Source organism: Orbicella franksi, chromosome 7, assembly GCF_964199315.1.
Source record: "Orbicella franksi chromosome 7, jaOrbFran1.1, whole genome shotgun sequence".
Lineage (NCBI taxonomy): Eukaryota > Metazoa > Cnidaria > Anthozoa > Scleractinia > Merulinidae > Orbicella > Orbicella franksi.
Genome location: NC_138151.1, coordinates 21,046,330 through 21,063,824, shown reverse-complemented (window position 1 = coordinate 21,063,824; position 17,495 = coordinate 21,046,330). Strand labels below are relative to the sequence as shown.

Below are 17,495 nucleotides of genomic sequence, written 5' to 3'. Positions count from 1 at the left end.
AATCTTTGAATATTGTTGTTCAGTGTGAGGAAACACTTAGATTGATAATTTAAATAGGCTCCTCAGAATTCAAAAACGTTATGCTAGAGTAGCTTTAAATGCTCGCATCTATGAAAGTTCAGTTGGCCTTTTCAAGAGGTTAGGCTGGATCCGCATTTGTAACATAATAGAGTTAAGGAAACTGTGTATTATGCATAATATTATCCATGGAAAGTGTCCTCATTACTTTAATCATTATATTCGTTTTGTCAATAACAGACATCATTACACAACTCGCGCGTCAACTAACATGGACTTAACCACTCCTTTTTTCAACACCAAGACAGGCAAACGTTCATTTCAGGCAAGTGGCACTAAACTATTGAACAATCAAGACTTTATTACGAGGGGCCTCATTCCCCTTTGTAAATTCAGAAATCTAATATACAAGAAATACAAAGATCAGAATTTTAGAATTGACAACTTTATTATTAGTAGAAATTTCTAATGAATTCTCGATTGCAGTTTTTCTTTGTATTTTCCTATTTGAATTTGTGATTGTAGTTGCTTGGTAGATTTTAAGGATCACAATGAGAACTACTGGTTTTACCAGTACTTGTGTTATCCAAAAAAAGCGTACAGTGATTTTTTGAAATCAGCTCCTGTGATGTCATAACTGCAGATTGTACAATAATCATGTCAAGGACACTCAAGGTCACGGGTAATCATGTCATGTATGACCGCGGTGTACGATTTCTAGGGGTAATCATGTCAAGTTCGCGCGCTTTGTGTTGCTTGCCGTCAGTGAAGAAGCAAAAACATGACTTCCATTTTTCTTGGAAAGGGTTATCAGCCGAAGCCGAAGGCCTCGACCTTGATTATTCTGGATATCACAAAAACCTCATCCAATAATTGTTTATTATTACAAAAGAATACCTCATAATTATCATAAAAACCGAGTTCTAAACCGGCTATAAGGTTGTATCAGGGATGCCCATCGGAAGGGAGCGGGAGAGAGGGGTTTTTCAAAACAAAACCTTTTCTTGCATCATGGTCATAAAAGTCGAATAGGAGGGGTACCCAACTGTTATTTAGTTAGAACAGGGTGTAGGGAGTTAGAAGGTGAATCAATTTCATTGGGACTGTCCGGGGAGGGAAAGTTATTTATAAAAACCAACATCTTAATAACAAATTATGTGATAAATTGGTCATTCCGCTTTAAGGTCCTCAACATTTGCGTACAAAGTATTGTCGTATTCTTTGAGGTTGACGTACGTCTGTAGAAAAAAGGCAAATCATATTATTAGTGATACTGAGCGTATATTAAAATTCTTTGACATGGGACAACAAAGTGAACATAACAAATTCAGTAAAATTAATAAGTTACGGAGTCATTCTTATCTTATTTTAGTTTTTATCCTTATATTATGTTATTTAGACAGGAACCCTTTGATAACAGTACTCTTGCACCGAAGGGCTATCCTGTATAAATATTCGTTATTATTATTATTGTTATTATTATTATTGTTATTATTATTATTGTTATTATTATTATTATTGCCAATTTTGAATGCAGCTTTTACGAAGACTTCTTTCTCCAGCTACGAAAAGGTTTTTCGGTAAAAACGACCTTCTTTAGTATCTTGCGGGGTTGGAGAGCAATGGGTAAATACATGCCCTTTTCTCATAGTGTTAACCTTGTCATAAATTTGGTTTTATTTACATTAAGATTGCCAGCTGGTACGTGTATATGCTTGCATATGCTTGAGCAAGAGCTCTGGCAACAATCAAGCCACGCAGGGTAATTCTTGGTTGCGTGGTCCTCTGCATACAAGATTGTTTTGGTAAGTTGTATTTTAAGTAAATGCGTAAAGCTGAGCTTACCTTGTGGTTTCTTTCCATTTCTTTCATCGTGTCCTTTAGTTTGACAAAAGTAGGTCGATCTTTTGGCTCTTCCTCCCAGCACTTTAGCACCACCTGATATCTGATATATAGTAATCATTAGCAACAAAAAGAAGAACGATAATAATAACAACTTTACCATAACCGTTCACCGTCCTAATGGGGTTTCTGAGGTTGGAAAATATAATGGTCAGACGTACGGCGATTAATGTTTTTGGAAATTGCATTTCTGTTCGAGTTAGAGATTTCGATATTCCATTACTAGAACTGTGCTAGAGAAATTGTCGAGGTCATACAACGCCGGTTTCTTTATACTCGGAAAATCGTTGCTGTGAGAAAGAAGAGGAGCAACCAGCATTGTACGATCTATGGCGGCGACACTATAAGAGACCAGATGAGAGGTTGTCTGTATCTTTTTTTAAGTCTTCCTTAAGACTAAAAAAAAAGTTTAAAATTAGGATGAAAAACAGATTGGAAAGTAAATCTTTTATTGGGCGCCTTATTGTTTAGAGTCCGTTTGTGTATTTTTACCCGTCAATTGTGTTATGACTAGTCCTAGGAGCTCACAAAAATACTGCAATACAGTGGAACCCCGTTAAAACTGTCACCAAACGGCCATGAAAATTTGGCCGCACTAACGGGTTACGGTTAAATTTCATGACTGGTCTGAATTAACAGATATATGACAATTGCACTTCTAAACAACTGCTCTTTAATAAGCATCAGGAATGCAGATGTAATTTTAAATGGAAGATGACATGACTGTTTGAGTGGCCGTATACAAATGGGGTAAAGTAATGAATGATTAATACGGGTGATTAAAACTTTTTAACCTTTTAAGATTTTTTCCGATTGCTAGCTTTATTCAGCTTTGTTTACAAATCGGATCATTAGCCGTTTTATTTACTCTCACAGAGACAACAGCATCGTGTCAGAGCATGGTCAAAACAGAATGTGGCTGGGTTATGAGCGTGTGCCAGAGATTCCGCAAAGGTTTTGACCATGCTCGCCGGTTTTTGCCCATCAACGTTGTCTATGAGAGTGCATACATTGGGTTAGAGTAACAAAAACTCTTTGACTTGCAAGCGTCAAGTTTGTCCAGTTCGGAATAGAATTAGACTGAACGTAAACACTGAATAGCGATGCGTTATACAGGCGTTTACTCGAATATATTTTTTTTAGGAGTGCGGTATCAAATACGTTTTTCTAATTGTAAATTATTTTGCTTTACTCGATGAAGTTTGATAATGATATCAAGATAATTAAGATATGTAAGGTATGTAGCGAGGTATTTACAGTTTGTTATCCACATGTTTAGGCTTTGGCATTCTGAATCCTTCCTGAAGTTTCCTGGCGATTTGTCGAGCGTTTACTCCTGGATATGGAGATCCACCTGGATATGAAAATGAAGATAATATCATTGGCGACAAATTTATCATTTCAGATGTGAAGTTATTGCCAAAGGCAACGTTTGGTGTGAAATTTTTGTCGACAAAATAAAATAAAAACCCAAGATTGTAAGCCTAATTTGTCACCCATGATATTGAAAGGTAATCAAATGGTATACTTGTGAAATTAATAAATAATTTCACTTGTGTTTTGTCAAAATTATATCAATTTCCGTCGCCTAAAGGCTCGGAAAATCACTAGTATTTCGCCAAACGTGCTTGAAATTATTCCTAATTTCACTCGTTACCATTTGTTTATCAATAATAGCAAAATAGTTTTCGTGATGCATCGTGTAGATTTATAGTGTACATGTAAAAATAAACCTACCTATGGTGAGAATCTCGTATAATAGAACACCATAGCTCCAACTGAAAGAAAATAAAACAATAAGTAATACTTCTTCCTTGCAATAAGTTGTATGGAGGAAGTATTTGGGGAAATAAGGGGATTGAGCAGAGCTAGATACCTTTCCGGGTTCTCTGTTAAATAACTGTGATTCCCAAGAATTCATCTTTTAAGGAATCGCTCTTTCGTAAGTAACAGGTAGTATATTTTTTTTCAATGACGGTTTGTTTTCAAAGCTCTAAAAAAACATTAACCAATCATGTCATAATAGAGTTGTTTATTTGTGAACAGTCTTCATAACTCAAACACAAAACACGTGGTCGTCACGTCGAGGTTATCCCGTGAAAAACTCAACCTCTTGTTTGGAAAGTTATTATAATTAGTGTCTTCCCTTCGTTCTTCTTTTATAACTGAAACATCCTTCTGGTCTGATCACTTCAAAGTTTGACGCACTTTCATCTTTTATGGCCTCGTAGGTTACTTAGTCGCCAAAGCAACGGTGGTGCAATTTTAATGAGGTCAATAATTTTTCTTGGCCTCATGTGATCCTCCATTTCCTTATATGGGTAACGTTCAGAAAGAAATTCATGATTTTAATGCTAGCATATTAAATTACTATATAAATATTCCCTTCTCTTAGGCTTTCAATACCAGCGCTAAGTGACACTACATTGCATTCGCAAGTTTGCCATTAATATCTCTACCTTGAAAAGAATACTTGGAACACTAAGATCTGCTTCTGGCTGGGTGGAATAACAATGATTTAATCCGAAGCTAATATGGTCACCCATTTCCTTATCTAATGCTCTACTTTTTACATTATGTAGCTTCTAATACGTTCCAGTTCGTACCCTTCTGCGTGGCGCACCATTGCATTGCCAATCGCCACCTTCCTCAATTGCACGATCACTGGCCCTCGCACGGCTTTGCCAGAACTTAGGAATTAGCTAGAAATTATCGCCTAATTTTATTTTTATGTTGGCAGTTAAACAAAATGAAATCGGTTATGACGTAGTTATAATAAATTGACATCCCCATGGTCGTTAGGACAAAATAAGGCGACAAATGTTATTAGATTGTTTATTACTTACACGTCACTTTGTGTTGTGTATGTTCCATATAACAAAGCTTCATAAGCAGTCCACTTAACAGGTAACCGGCCCTGGAAGATAATGTCTTTACTATATTTCTTCGCATTATCCTATGGTAGACTTTACAAAAGAAATTTCTTTATATCTATCTACCCATCAACCAAATTTCTTTATATCTATCAATCAATCAACCAACCAACCAACCAACCAGCCAGCCAGCCAGCCAGCCAGCCAGCCAGTCCGCCCGCTTTGATAAGGATAATTATTTTGGGATTTGATAAAGATAATAATTTTGGGAAGCTCAGTAAATATATGATACTCACTCGACTTTTTTTGGTGTAAATATCATCTTGCTGAACATTCCTCGCCATCCCAAAATCTGTCACCTTGCATTTCTCTTCTTCACCAACAAGAACATTTCTGGCCGCCAAGTCACGATGGATTATCTGAAGTAAAGATGTGATTATTTCAAAATTACCGTCATGGCTACATGTGCTTGATTTGTTGTCCTGTTTTTGTATTGTAAGTCTTTTTCCAGGTTTGAGATACCTTTAGTAGTCATAGAATAGCAATTAGTAGAGATGCTTTTACCTTTCTTGACGACAAATAAGCCATCCCGTCAGCCATCTGCCAGGCAAACCTCATCAACTGCTTTGAAGTTAGGTTGGTTTCCGGCTTTCTATCCGGGTTATTAAAATACGTGTCACTGAGCCCACGACTCTTTCTCAAATAACCCAGCAGATCACCGTACGGCACATATTCAATAAGGACCAGTAACGGATCTAAAATAAAGGAAAATGCCCTTACCTTATGAAGTTCAAGTATAAAATGACTACAGAAACAATCTCTATAAACTGCAGGGAACTTAACCTAAAGTTTGAGAGTGCCGGAAAGGAAAGAGAGAGTACATGGCGAACATACGGAAAATACTAAGGCATATGTGTATATACTTCACTTTTAAATGTTCAATCTTAGACATTGATTGATATTCTGTTAGCGATTTCAGTGTGTGCGTTTTCATAAAACTAACGTCTGATAAACTTTTTATTATAATCGCCAAATGCATATTATATTACTGAACTCAACTCCTGATTGTTAATTGACGTAGCCATGTCACATTACATAAAGAAATATTTTCTTTACCCGACTCGGTAACACATGCAATCAGCTTGATCACGTGAGGATGAGGCTTCAGTTTTTTCATGAGCTCGAGCTCTGAGAGCAGGTCCTTCCTATCTGATTCAGGAGCGTTTTCTACTTGAGGTAAATAAATTAAAACTAAAAATTTAGCAAAAGTGAGAATATGAGTCAGTCAGTCAATCAATCAATCAATCAATCAATCAATCAATCAGTCAGTCAGTCAGTCAATCAATTAACCAATCAATCAATCGATCGATCGATCGATCGACCAGTCAGTCAGTCAGTCAGTTAGGTAGTCGTGCAAAAATGAAAGCAAGCAAGCAGTGAGTTAGGCCGTCTGTTCGTCAATCCGTCCGTCCGTCAGTCAGTCAGTCAGTCTGTCATCAGACAATCAATTAAATCAATCGGTCGAAGAACCGCTATCTTACAAAAGACAAAGTCAGGGGGATATCAATAACTACTTATTAACCGAGAATGAGGTCTTTACGGGGAAATCGCAAACCGTCTATGCTGCAAGGCCGAGGTTTGAGAAATTTCCCGTGAAGACTGAACGTTAGACGTTGATAAGTAGTTTATTGTATGGCTCCATGACGGAAGTTCCAATTTCGCCCTGGCTGTTTCCTTTGTCCTGTTCAACAACTACTCGTTCATAATTTAATGCTATGGGTTCGCTATGCTCTCCTAAAATTGAAGCTCGTCAGGGTAATAGCAGTCATTCGCAGAGTGTTCCTCGTTTCTCATCGTTGAAAGCCGCTACAATTTTCAGGAAAACGCAATAGTTTCATTATTATCTTTTGCTTTGTTTTTGTAGCCCCGCAATCGGCACTTGGGCATCATGGCAGAATAATGCCCTAGAATTAGCCAATAAGAGCGCACGTTATATCGGCTTCAAACCAAAGCCATATAATAAGAGCTTTAATCATAAGGTTAAAATATATAATTTTCCATAACCTTTCAACATTTTCACAGCCACAGTTATGACACCTTGGCTGCCATAGACGTTCTTAGCTGTTGCCTTAGCGACTTGAGAGAAAGCTCCCTTTCCGATATTTTTAATGATATCCACTTGCTCTCGACTGATCTCCCAGCTTCTTGTTGAAGGATGAAGAGGCATGTAATCTCCACCACTGTTAGGAATCTCGTAGGTTATGCTGGTAACATCAATTGTTTCTGTGGACTGAACTTCTGCTGCGTGGTGGTCAACAGTGTTCTTGAAGGGAACGTAAAACAAATTACGAAGTTATACCGCTAAACAACCTTTATCAACGCTATAGAAGCTGAGGTGGATACCTAGAAATGATACGAAGGCATTTTAGTGTCAGAAAAAGTTTCCATTTTTGGTTTATTCTGACTTATTTGTAATGGTAATGTAATAAAACCGATATTTTCTTCTAGTCCATAACGAGAGACACATTGAGAGAAGAGCTTACCATTTCAATGCAATCTGCACTTAATGAGGATCTGCTAATGCTGGAATGAGAAAACATGATTTCATTTTAAACCCTTTTAATTATCGTATTGGTGGTGTAAATAGTCATGAATAGCTATGCTTCCTGGAGCTGTCAGTTAAGGTGGTTTACTACAGTTTTGATGGATTACAACAGCCCAACTTCGAACTCTTTTCAAAAATGTTCCAAAATGTTTTACCTTTCTCTATTTACTGTTTGTCCGAGTCTTTTACCATTCTATGTGAAACTTGAACAATTTAAACGTCAAAAAATCGCCAAAATGAAAGACTGAGTACCTACGGAGAGACTGGGCACTAGTAGGTTAAAAGACGTTTTTCTCAAAATCTACACCTTTGACCCCACCTCAAAATTTTAAGGAATAAGAAATTGGCTCTGATTAAACATTCCCTCGCAAAGTAAAATAAAAATCTGTAACACAGATTTTTCGCAAACTAAGAAAATTTGAAATTTTGCCTGTTTCACATATAGCTCAAAATCTGTCTCACAGATCTTTTTTAAATTTCATCTCTAAACGCGATTCAACCCGATCCTCGATCAAAGACTGCGCATGACTTTTATTTAAGTACACGCTCAAGTGACGCCATGCGCCATGCATCGTGTGCGAGAAAACAAGAGTGACTAAGAACTTTTTTACCCCTTGTTTATCGACATTTTTTGTCATATTTTATTGATCGCACGCTTAAACACATATTTGAAAACAGTTTGAAACTATCGCTACGTATGCCAAAATGATTTAACAAATACTGAGGTTGCTTTCGTTTTTTCTAAGCCTTACTTGCGTCATTTTTGCACGTGCAACTAATATACTGACTTCTGGCAGGCAATCGTAGCGTGCGCTATTATGTCTAGGGAAAACTGCTGAACGTTGACGGTTATACTCACCGCTTTTCACGCCGCTTAGAAATTACTGAAAAACAACAACAACAACAAAAAAAAAATGTGCTGAAAAAGACAAATAACTAATGAAAAAATGGCCTACTTGAGAATACTATTTTTCAAGTTTTGTATACATCTCCTGATACCTCAAAAAATGATTTCATTCTGGGACTGTATTAAGGGCTTACATGCAAACATATCAGTTAGGCTCACACCTTTTTTTCTCCCTGCACACGTTGGGATCAGCCAGGACAACTGGATCAGGACTGTACGGGGTAACCTTAGAATTGACTTTAGGGAGGCTTTACTTAAAATTGATGCTATCCGGCTCAAGGTTTATAAAAGGCTAGAGATTTCACGAGATGAACAGCAGAAAAGAGTAGTGAAAACTGAGCGTCAGTTATTTATAGGGCCCTTTCAAAGTTTCTACCTCGGGTAGACACACAACACCACTAATTTAGTCCAGTTTGAAGAAAAAAATGGAATTCCATTGGTCCATTTATGTATGCTTCCAGCCGAGCTCATCTCCAGCTCATCTCACTTCGACGGCTAAATAACTTTGTTAATTTCCATTTCAGTAGAGCGTGTCTAGAGACTAAATAACAAGTGTTACTTTTTGCCAAGAGGGCACGATAACGAACCCTGCAATCTGATTGGTTCTTAGCGCGGTCCGGATTTTCCTATCTCTGAGCACGATCACGGTAACGGCGGGAAACAGCGCGGGTGAAATTTCCTGTTGGTCAATTTTCCTGATCGAGTGAACTGGCGGTAATCGTCAATCTTCCGCCCTTTTTACACTTCCATCGACGATTAATCAATGAAAGTTTAGCTCTATTCACTTTTAAATGGCAAGGAAAGTCACTGTTAGTAAATTCAATAGAGTATTTTGAAGTTGCGAGAGTTTGTTTGGTTGTTTGTAGCTCGACGTTGTAATGGCGCGTTATCCTGTGTTTCTCTCGCCGCACAATTTTAAGCGAAAAAAGTCATTTGCAGTCGAGTTTATATCTTTCTATGTCTAGTATCTGAGTTACTTGCTCGGTCACTCGTTAGAGTTTTTGCGATGGTTTGTACACGGCAAGTTAGGCAATTCAATTACAAAGTTGCGAAGACAAACCTGCTCGTAAGCCAATTTACCGCAGGAAAAAAATAAATAGGTTATTTGCCGGCTTAGGGTCGGTACGTATAGTGAAAAACTGTGACCTCGGGCTTGAAAATGCTGCCCTCGGCCTGCGGCCCCGGGCAGCATTTTTAAGACCTCGGTCACAGTGTTTCACTATACGGACCAACCATAAGCCGGCAAATAACATATATTTACCATACCTGGACCTCGACGTGTTCTCCAGTGGATAACACTGATAACAACAATGATTATCGCCAATAGGATTATAATACTGAGATAAACAGTGTGAAGAATCTCCAGTTCTTTATCGCATCTAACAACTGTGGGTGATAACATTTACAATTAAAGCGACAAATAGGAGCACATTTTTGGTCCCGTCTTACCAAACAAGTCTTGCCAAATAAATTATGTCTTTAAATATATACACCGAATTGTTTTATTACCTGTTTGATTCTGGTTCGCAGTCGATCTACTGGACTCTAAAATAACAGGAAAACAGACATAAAACTAGTATTCAAGAAAGTACCCGCGTTTAAGGACAGTAATAACTACTGTTCCAGTCCGTAACCACTACAACATTAAATTCCAAGTTAGTTGTTATGTTGTTACGAAAAACAAAAATTTCATTTTAACTAGCGAGTTACATAACTAATCCAGAAAAAGAGAAAAAAGCCATTACTTTACCTTCCAAAACATTTATTCTCTTTATGTTTTGCTGTTTTTTCAAACTTTCTCCATATTTGTTAGTTGCCGTAACCAAAAATTCATACTGCTGGCCTTTTTCAAGTGCGACGACATATTCAAGTATAGAGACATCATAAATGACCTCAATCTTTCTCCAGTCTCCTACGGTATCATCACTGGTAACGTTCCATTGCTGTTTGGCTTTGTCCATTTTATGACCACTTCATCGCTGTGTACTTCGGCAGGCAAGTCTTTAATTTCTGGTGTCTCGGGAATTCCTAAGTGATAAAGTTATTCAGCAAATTGTTTCCAACTAGTTGGATTAAATGAGTTCAAAGCACTTTTACTGTAATATCGCTTTCTGCGAAATAATAGCGGAGCTTCGGCGGCCCTCCGGGCTCCATACTCATATAGGAAAGAAAAGGAAACAAATGAATTGATTTTCTTGGCTAGCGGTATTGCTCGTGGGCGCGTTCGCACGACGATGGCGACGACGGAGTCGCGCAAGATGACGGCCATATTCCGGCTAATACAGTAGAACCCCGGTAACTCGAACTGGGATAACTCGAACTCCCCCGATAACTTGAACCAAGTCCCATTTTTCTAGGATTTGACCCCACTTTTCATTCATTTTTAACTCGGTTAACTCGAACTCGGATAACTCGAATTCCCCACTAACTCGAACTAAATTTCGTTTTCCTTGATAAAAATTTACCCCGATAAGTCGAATTCTGGTTCATGTAACTCACCAGGGATGTCATCCCATAAGCTTTCCTTGTCGTGTAATCGGTAAAAACACTCAAAACTAACACCACAGCAACTTGATTTTAATTGGTGCAATCGACCGTTCATATATTTGAGAGTCATTTCGCGATGTTATGAGTCACACCGGATGCGGTGCCTTTAGCTGTCACAGTATACTGAAGTGCTGAACAATCAGTAAACTATCAATTATTAACATGGCAACTGAGTTGGATATTCAATCGATCCCGCTAGGTCGAACTGTTTTTCGTTTCCCTTCAGAGTTCGAGTTACCGGGGTTCTACTGTAGTTTGACAGAGACATGCAGCCTTAGTTTATAGCGTACTTCATTGATATTGGACATCCGTATTATGGTCAATTGGCACCTGTCAAAACAAGTTATCCGCTGACCACTATCAAGTGACCATATCGCGGGCTCAAGTTTAGATGATATGATATTTGAGTTTGGGTTGTTCGGAAGCCAGTTAACGCTAACCCAGTATTTTAACCAAAGTATAAATTTTTCTTACATACAAATATTTTTACTGATTTTGTTTTGTGCAGTTTTAGATTTTTCAAACTCAAAACAGAATGCCAAACAACATAAACAGAAAACCTCACCGCAAAGTGACAAAACGCAAATCAAAATTCTCGCTTATCCTGGGTTAGCTTAATCGAGCTTTGAACAACCCGGCCCAGGGGCTCCGCTTTTAGGCTTACATACATTACTTTATTTACCCTCGGATTTCAGAGTAGCTTGTGCAGCTAATATCTCCGAGCATTTAACCATCAGACGAGAGAAGACCACCACACCGGGAACTACGTCCCCTACTCTTTTCGATCAGTGTGTGGGTCTTTTACGTCCCACAGAATTAATTATGAAGAGTTGTGAGACGGGGCCTACGGTTTATAGTCCTTATCCGAGAAGACTAGAAAGTCTAACCATTTGCAGATGTCATTACAAAGGCAGCACTTTCTCCTCAATTATTTAAAGACCCTGAGTGTTGGTCCGGCCGGAGTTTGAACCCGCGACCTCCCACATGCTAGTCCGGTGCTCTACCACTGAGGTAACCGGTCGGCGGTTAAGGCTTAGTTAAATGTATTAGATAGACGGATAAATAACCAGACAGACAGATAGATAGATAGGTAGAAAGATAGACACCTTTTATATTATATGCAAACTAATAAAATACCAGGTGAGCTTTCGCGCGAAAACGTGGTATCTTCTCACCTGAAAATAACATGTTATCCTCACATGTGAAAGGATCACCGTTGCTATGGTTGCGTAATAAATGGCGCCTTGCGCAGCGAAATTAAAATGGCTTGGGATTTTATTGGAGTTTATATAGTAAATAGAACATTACATGGCCACTTGGAGAAACGAAATTTCTCTTCTCGTGTTGAAATATTCTTCAACACTCGAAGAGAAATCTCGTATCTCCAAGCGGCCATGTAATATCCTCTATTTATTAAATTTACATCAAGATGGCCCTTTTGGAAGTTTCAGGAACTGATATTATCATAGGCCCTGATGGACTGTGTAGTTTTAGTGATATCTTTGCATCAAAAACAAATTACCACGTAGAGCTGTTGTATGATAGTGAATATCTTTAAGTTGAAATACTCTGTTAATAAAAATCAATAGATATCTCACCGTTAGTCTTTGTCCTGATAGTCTTTTGCCCAGGTGCACCTTCAAAGACAGCATTTCTGGCAAACACCTTCACGTTGTACTCAGTATCTCTCTCCAAATCTCCAACAGACAGACTGGTTATTCCAGGATCAGAAATATTAACATTTTTTATCTCAGTGCTACCCTTTATTATGACCACTCGGTATGCTGTGATTTGACTCCCTCCATCATCAGTTGGTGCAGTCCATTTTACTGTCAGTGAAGTAGCTTGAATATCTGTCCCTGAAGATATGATGGCTGGGGGGCCTGGTTTCTCTAAAAGAAATTTGATTTATATCATATATCTGTGCTTTTATTCAAATCGTGCTCACTCAATGATGTATTGACTCTCACTCTTACTTCTAGGCAACAGTAAAAACAGCCTAAATTAGTCCTTTTTGCGGCTATCAGCCGAGAAATCCGTATAATAACTAAGGATAAATATGTCCCATTTCCTTAAGTTTTAAATTTTCAATCTACTGGGATGTCTACTATGAACATTCTGTCTTATAAGATGAAAATGCGATCGCTGTCGGTGGTTTAGTGGACTAGTAATCTTAAGTTGATAAATAAAAGGGGCTTTTCTGCGGCGGGACAAGTTACTTTTCTCTTAGTCATCTCTCTTTACAATAAACTTTGTATATTTCTGAAAGATATAAGGACACCTACGTATTTGTTCCAGAGTCATTGAAAAGTCGCTTAAAGGATCAAGGCCATTGTAAGTGACACACTTGTATTCACCAAAATCTTGCTCATCATTTAAGGACACCTCCACTGTACTTTCTTTAGTTGTGAATGTCTTTAGTTTATTTCCATCAGGTTTGTACCAAGTGAGTGTTGGTGTAGGAACGCCATCTGACACACACTTTAACGTCACTGTCTGACCAATCCAAGACTTAGCAGCTGATGAAGTAACACAGTATTTTTGCCGGGTCTGTAAAGAAAATATTGAAAAAGACAAATAATAAATCATCATAATAATAAATCAATATTTGAAGAGGAGGCCTCCAATCACCTAGAGGTGGTTTTTAGGAGGGTCCTCTGAAAAAAAAAGTCTAAAATATACAACTGTCTAAAATACAGAAGTAATAAAGGCTAAAAACTTAAAACTAAAACTAGAGTTCAAAACTGGAACTAGGATCAAAAATACTACTACTAACTAAAAACTAAGGTTAAAAATGGTTAAGTATAAACTGTTTCAGTTAGTGTTTAAAACAAACTTTACGTTTTGTCTTAAACTGAGTCGGCAAAGAAGCAAAACCTAATCATCGAAAGGAAACTCCGCTCTAATTTGCTTTGCTTATATCCGTTATGTAAGGTGGGGCGAAAATTTGGAAAATTTCCCTCAACTTTTCAAGTAGAATACAGAGAAAAAAGGAGTGATTACATTTAAAAGAAATTAAGTTGAAGTCTTGATGTAGAGATTTGATATCAAATAATTCCAGACTCACAACGAACCACCAAGATCTCTTTGTGAGATTGTGTTCCTGCTAAGTTGTTAGCTTTACATGTATACAGTCCATCATCTGTCCTCTTTATTTGGTCGAAGGCCAAATACGCTGAGCTCCTCCCGGAACTTTTTATTTTTCCATTTCGTATCCATGATACTTGCGGGTCTGGTTTTCCAGTCGCTTTACAACTGATATCGACTGAAGATCCCTCAATGTAACTTCCGTTTGTTAACGATGGGCTGATGACAGGCATTTCTGCGGTGAAAGGAAATTTTTGAGCAGTGTTAAAAAAGGATCACAGCTAAGGCGTATTATATATATCACAAAAGACTGCGCTTTACCTCTTTCCCAAAAACCGCGAAGAGAAATGAAAATACGACACGAAGTGCAGTGTTTGCGGCTGCGTGCGAACACTGGTCATCAACGCCGTCGTGTTGACTGCTATGGTCATTGACTAGAGAGATGCCTCACGCTGCTCCTAAGCGGTGCAGTCACAAAACATTAAATTAAAGATGATATTTAGCTCAAAGAAATGGCCGTTTTTTATACCAAAGATGCATTATCCGTCTGGACGAACTTGGGCAAACATTTGAAGTTCGCCTGGTTGTGCGTCTTTAGTATAAAGACGGGCGCAAGGCGTAATATGCGTTTAGACGAACTATTTCTCGTAGTGCGTCGTTCAAGACGCATTTCGAAGGATAGTTCGTCTAGACGTATAATGTGTCTTGCGTCCGTCTTTATATACTGAAGACGCATAACCAGACGAACTATAAATGTTTGCCCGCGATCGTCCAGACGGATAATGCGTCTTTAGTATAAAAACGGCGAGGACGCATTATCCCTCTGGACGGATAATGCGTGCTGTAGTATAAAAACGGCCAATGGTAAAAGCATAAATTACAAACTGCGTGGATATAATATCAAGGAAAGTTTCCCTCATTCTTTACTGGCCTTTTAAAAATGCTCAAGTTTGCATATATTCCATCGGCCATCTTGGTTCATCAACCGGCCGTTTTTCGAACTTTCCTAGATTTCACAAAGTGGGGAGTCGCTGAAACATTTAATCCATATTTCTTAAAATAGTACCCCAAAAGAATCTGTTTGACGAAATAACATAAATTCGAATTTTCCGGGCCTGTCATAGCATTCTCCATATTTACAGGCAGTGGCACTTAACGACTTCGAGTTCCAGTTAAAAGCAGGTCATTTTCTGCCACCTACAGAAAAAAAAAAAACTCTTGCACATCTTGCTTGCCCATGTTTATAACGAGGTTTATAATAATAATAACAATAATAATAATAATAATAATAATAATAATAATAATAATACCAAACATACCTGCTACAATAAGCCTAATGGTGCTGATCTGACTCTGAAGACCTGAAGTTGGCTCTACTCGGAGAGTGCACTTGAAGAATGCATTATCTTGAGAGGTAATATTCTCAATTACAAGAGTAGCTCTCCCTTCAATGCCTACTCTTCCAATGTAAGCCGATGGCATGCCAGAGGAAATTACTCTGTCACCATTCTTTGACTCTGCCATCAAATTTTTAAACTGATTATTGAAGTATACTGCCCAGATGATACCCTTGAGTTCTGTCTGTCTATCAGTAACATTGTAGTCCCATACAAGTGTGGCATTGTTTCCCTTCTTGACGTAACTTGGGTTGTCTGGTTCTTTTGTGAAACTTACAGCTTCCTCTAAAAAAAAAATAAACAGCAGACAGTTACATGTAACAGAAAATTAAAAATAACAATAATTGAATTTTGGGTTTTTGGTAGTCAGGACTTTCGTTTTAGGCCGCACGTAACAGTGTCTGGTTGTCAGTTCTCAATTTATGTCCGGTACTGGTGATACGTCTCATTTGTATTATTTTAGTAAAGTATATCTTAAATCCCTTGACTTGGTGAGAACAAAATGAGCAATTTTAGAAAATGTGGTGTAGTTCAAAATAGAGGCCATGTTGCTTTATTTGTGGTTGTAATAAAGATTGAATTCTGGAAGTCCACCGAGCGGTTAATAATTTATTTTAGAGAACACTGTGGAAATTTCAGAACACTCGAGCAATGAAAAATAAAAAAAAAAAAATAATAAAACATAAAATAAAACACTCGTTTAAATTAAACGCTATAAAAGAGTGATTCTTAAATCACTCATTAAATTGTACATACTGAAATCCGTTTGAAAAGTAGTTTTTTTTTACCCAGTCTAGCGCTGAACAACTTGTTACGCTATTTTCGAGCTTTTCAAACAGGATAGCACGACCTTCCGCATTAGAAGCTTTGGAAAGGTCAGGGAAAATACTAATGTCAGATTTAACTCCATCAAAGGCAGTAGAAGTTCTATTATAAATTCAATACATGCGAGAGAGGTGGAATAATGTTTCTTTATGATGTAACAAAAAACAATGATCTACCATTCAAAGGTTTCGGACATATTTTTTTTTTAATTTGCTTGATGGAATCTACATGAGATCGTGAGATGAAAACCGAAAAACAAATTGGATTTCATTGTTTATTTCCCCGCGGTTTAGCCATCTGAAAGAGTGAAGTTTCACTTCCGGTTGGGTCAGGAACCGAGGCGGGTTAGGGCCTAGGACTAGTCAGGCTATGTCGACTACATGCAGTGTTTTTTTCGATTTCCACATCATGATCTCATTTACATTCCATCACTTAAAGAGAAAAGTATTTGTCATATATACTTTAAACTAGGATTCCTGGCCTGTTTGGTAGAGAAGACACCTACACGCAGTTTTATATTCAACATTGTAATTAGTTCAACGGGGCACTTTGCTTTAACTTTTTATATATTCAAGTAGTTGATTGTCACGTCAGCCTGTATTGTTTAAAACAGTCATTTATCATTGAAACGTTTATGATAGCATTCACTGCCTCGATTCGGTCAGTCAGTTAAGCCATTGTCTCGCACTTAAACCTATGCGATTTGCTGAATCGTAAATCATCCTAAATAAGCTGATCTATGTAACAAATGTGGCAAACTTTCCCTGACGTACCTGTGTGCGGAAGTATCTGAATCACGATCACATAAAAGAAACTTAACGAAAGAAAGTTTTCCACCATCATGTTAAACCATTGTAAACTCCCAGTATGCCTCAAATGCTGCTAACCCAGTCGCTTAAAGAGCTGTATTTGCCGCCGCCAGCAAACAGATTGCACCCAAGCGTCTATAACGCCGCCATATTAAATTTCTGTTGCAAAAATCAATCAGTGAGATGTCATCTGTAACCTTTATTTGATTAGTCACGTAAGGTACTCGCCTCCGTCAAATGACATAAACAGTGGTCTGTACTAGAGGTGGAACTGATTCATAATTCTGGTTTCAGTATATTTAGCTATATTTGCTCTTTATGTACGTGACAACGATGTTACTAACAAAGTTGTTTTCTCCGCCGTTTTCGGGGTGTGAGTTGTTGATTTTTGTTTCGGCAAAATCCTCGGGGTCTGCATAGAGTTTTCACTCTTTAGTATCAAGTTTTTCAGCAGCTTTAATCTATAGATGGCCAAGTTTTAGAGAAGGATTTCCCCGATTTATCTTCTATTTTTGGACATTTTCT

At 37.9% G+C, this 17,495-nt stretch overlaps 1 protein-coding gene and 1 pseudogene across 2 annotated transcripts in view; one reads left to right on the top strand and one right to left on the bottom strand.

The window, feature by feature from the left end:
* LOC145492428 (uncharacterized) overlaps positions 1-17,495 on the top strand; it is a 456,732-nt gene that overhangs the window by 108,546 nt on the left and 330,691 nt on the right. The window lies entirely within an intron of this gene.
* On the bottom strand, positions 648-17,289 carry LOC145493646 (uncharacterized; annotated as a pseudogene). The gene is made up of 20 exons (XR_014050147.1): positions 16,935-17,289; positions 15,259-15,621; positions 13,920-14,174; positions 13,138-13,402; positions 12,451-12,744; positions 10,250-10,333; positions 10,056-10,217; positions 9,815-9,850; positions 9,572-9,691; positions 8,258-8,282; positions 7,337-7,376; positions 6,858-7,116; positions 5,910-6,020; positions 5,358-5,548; positions 5,090-5,212; positions 4,767-4,837; positions 3,658-3,698; positions 3,178-3,274; positions 1,864-1,963; positions 648-1,256 (listed from the first exon to the last, which is right to left on the bottom strand). The product of XR_014050147.1 is annotated as an uncharacterized LOC145493646 (transcript).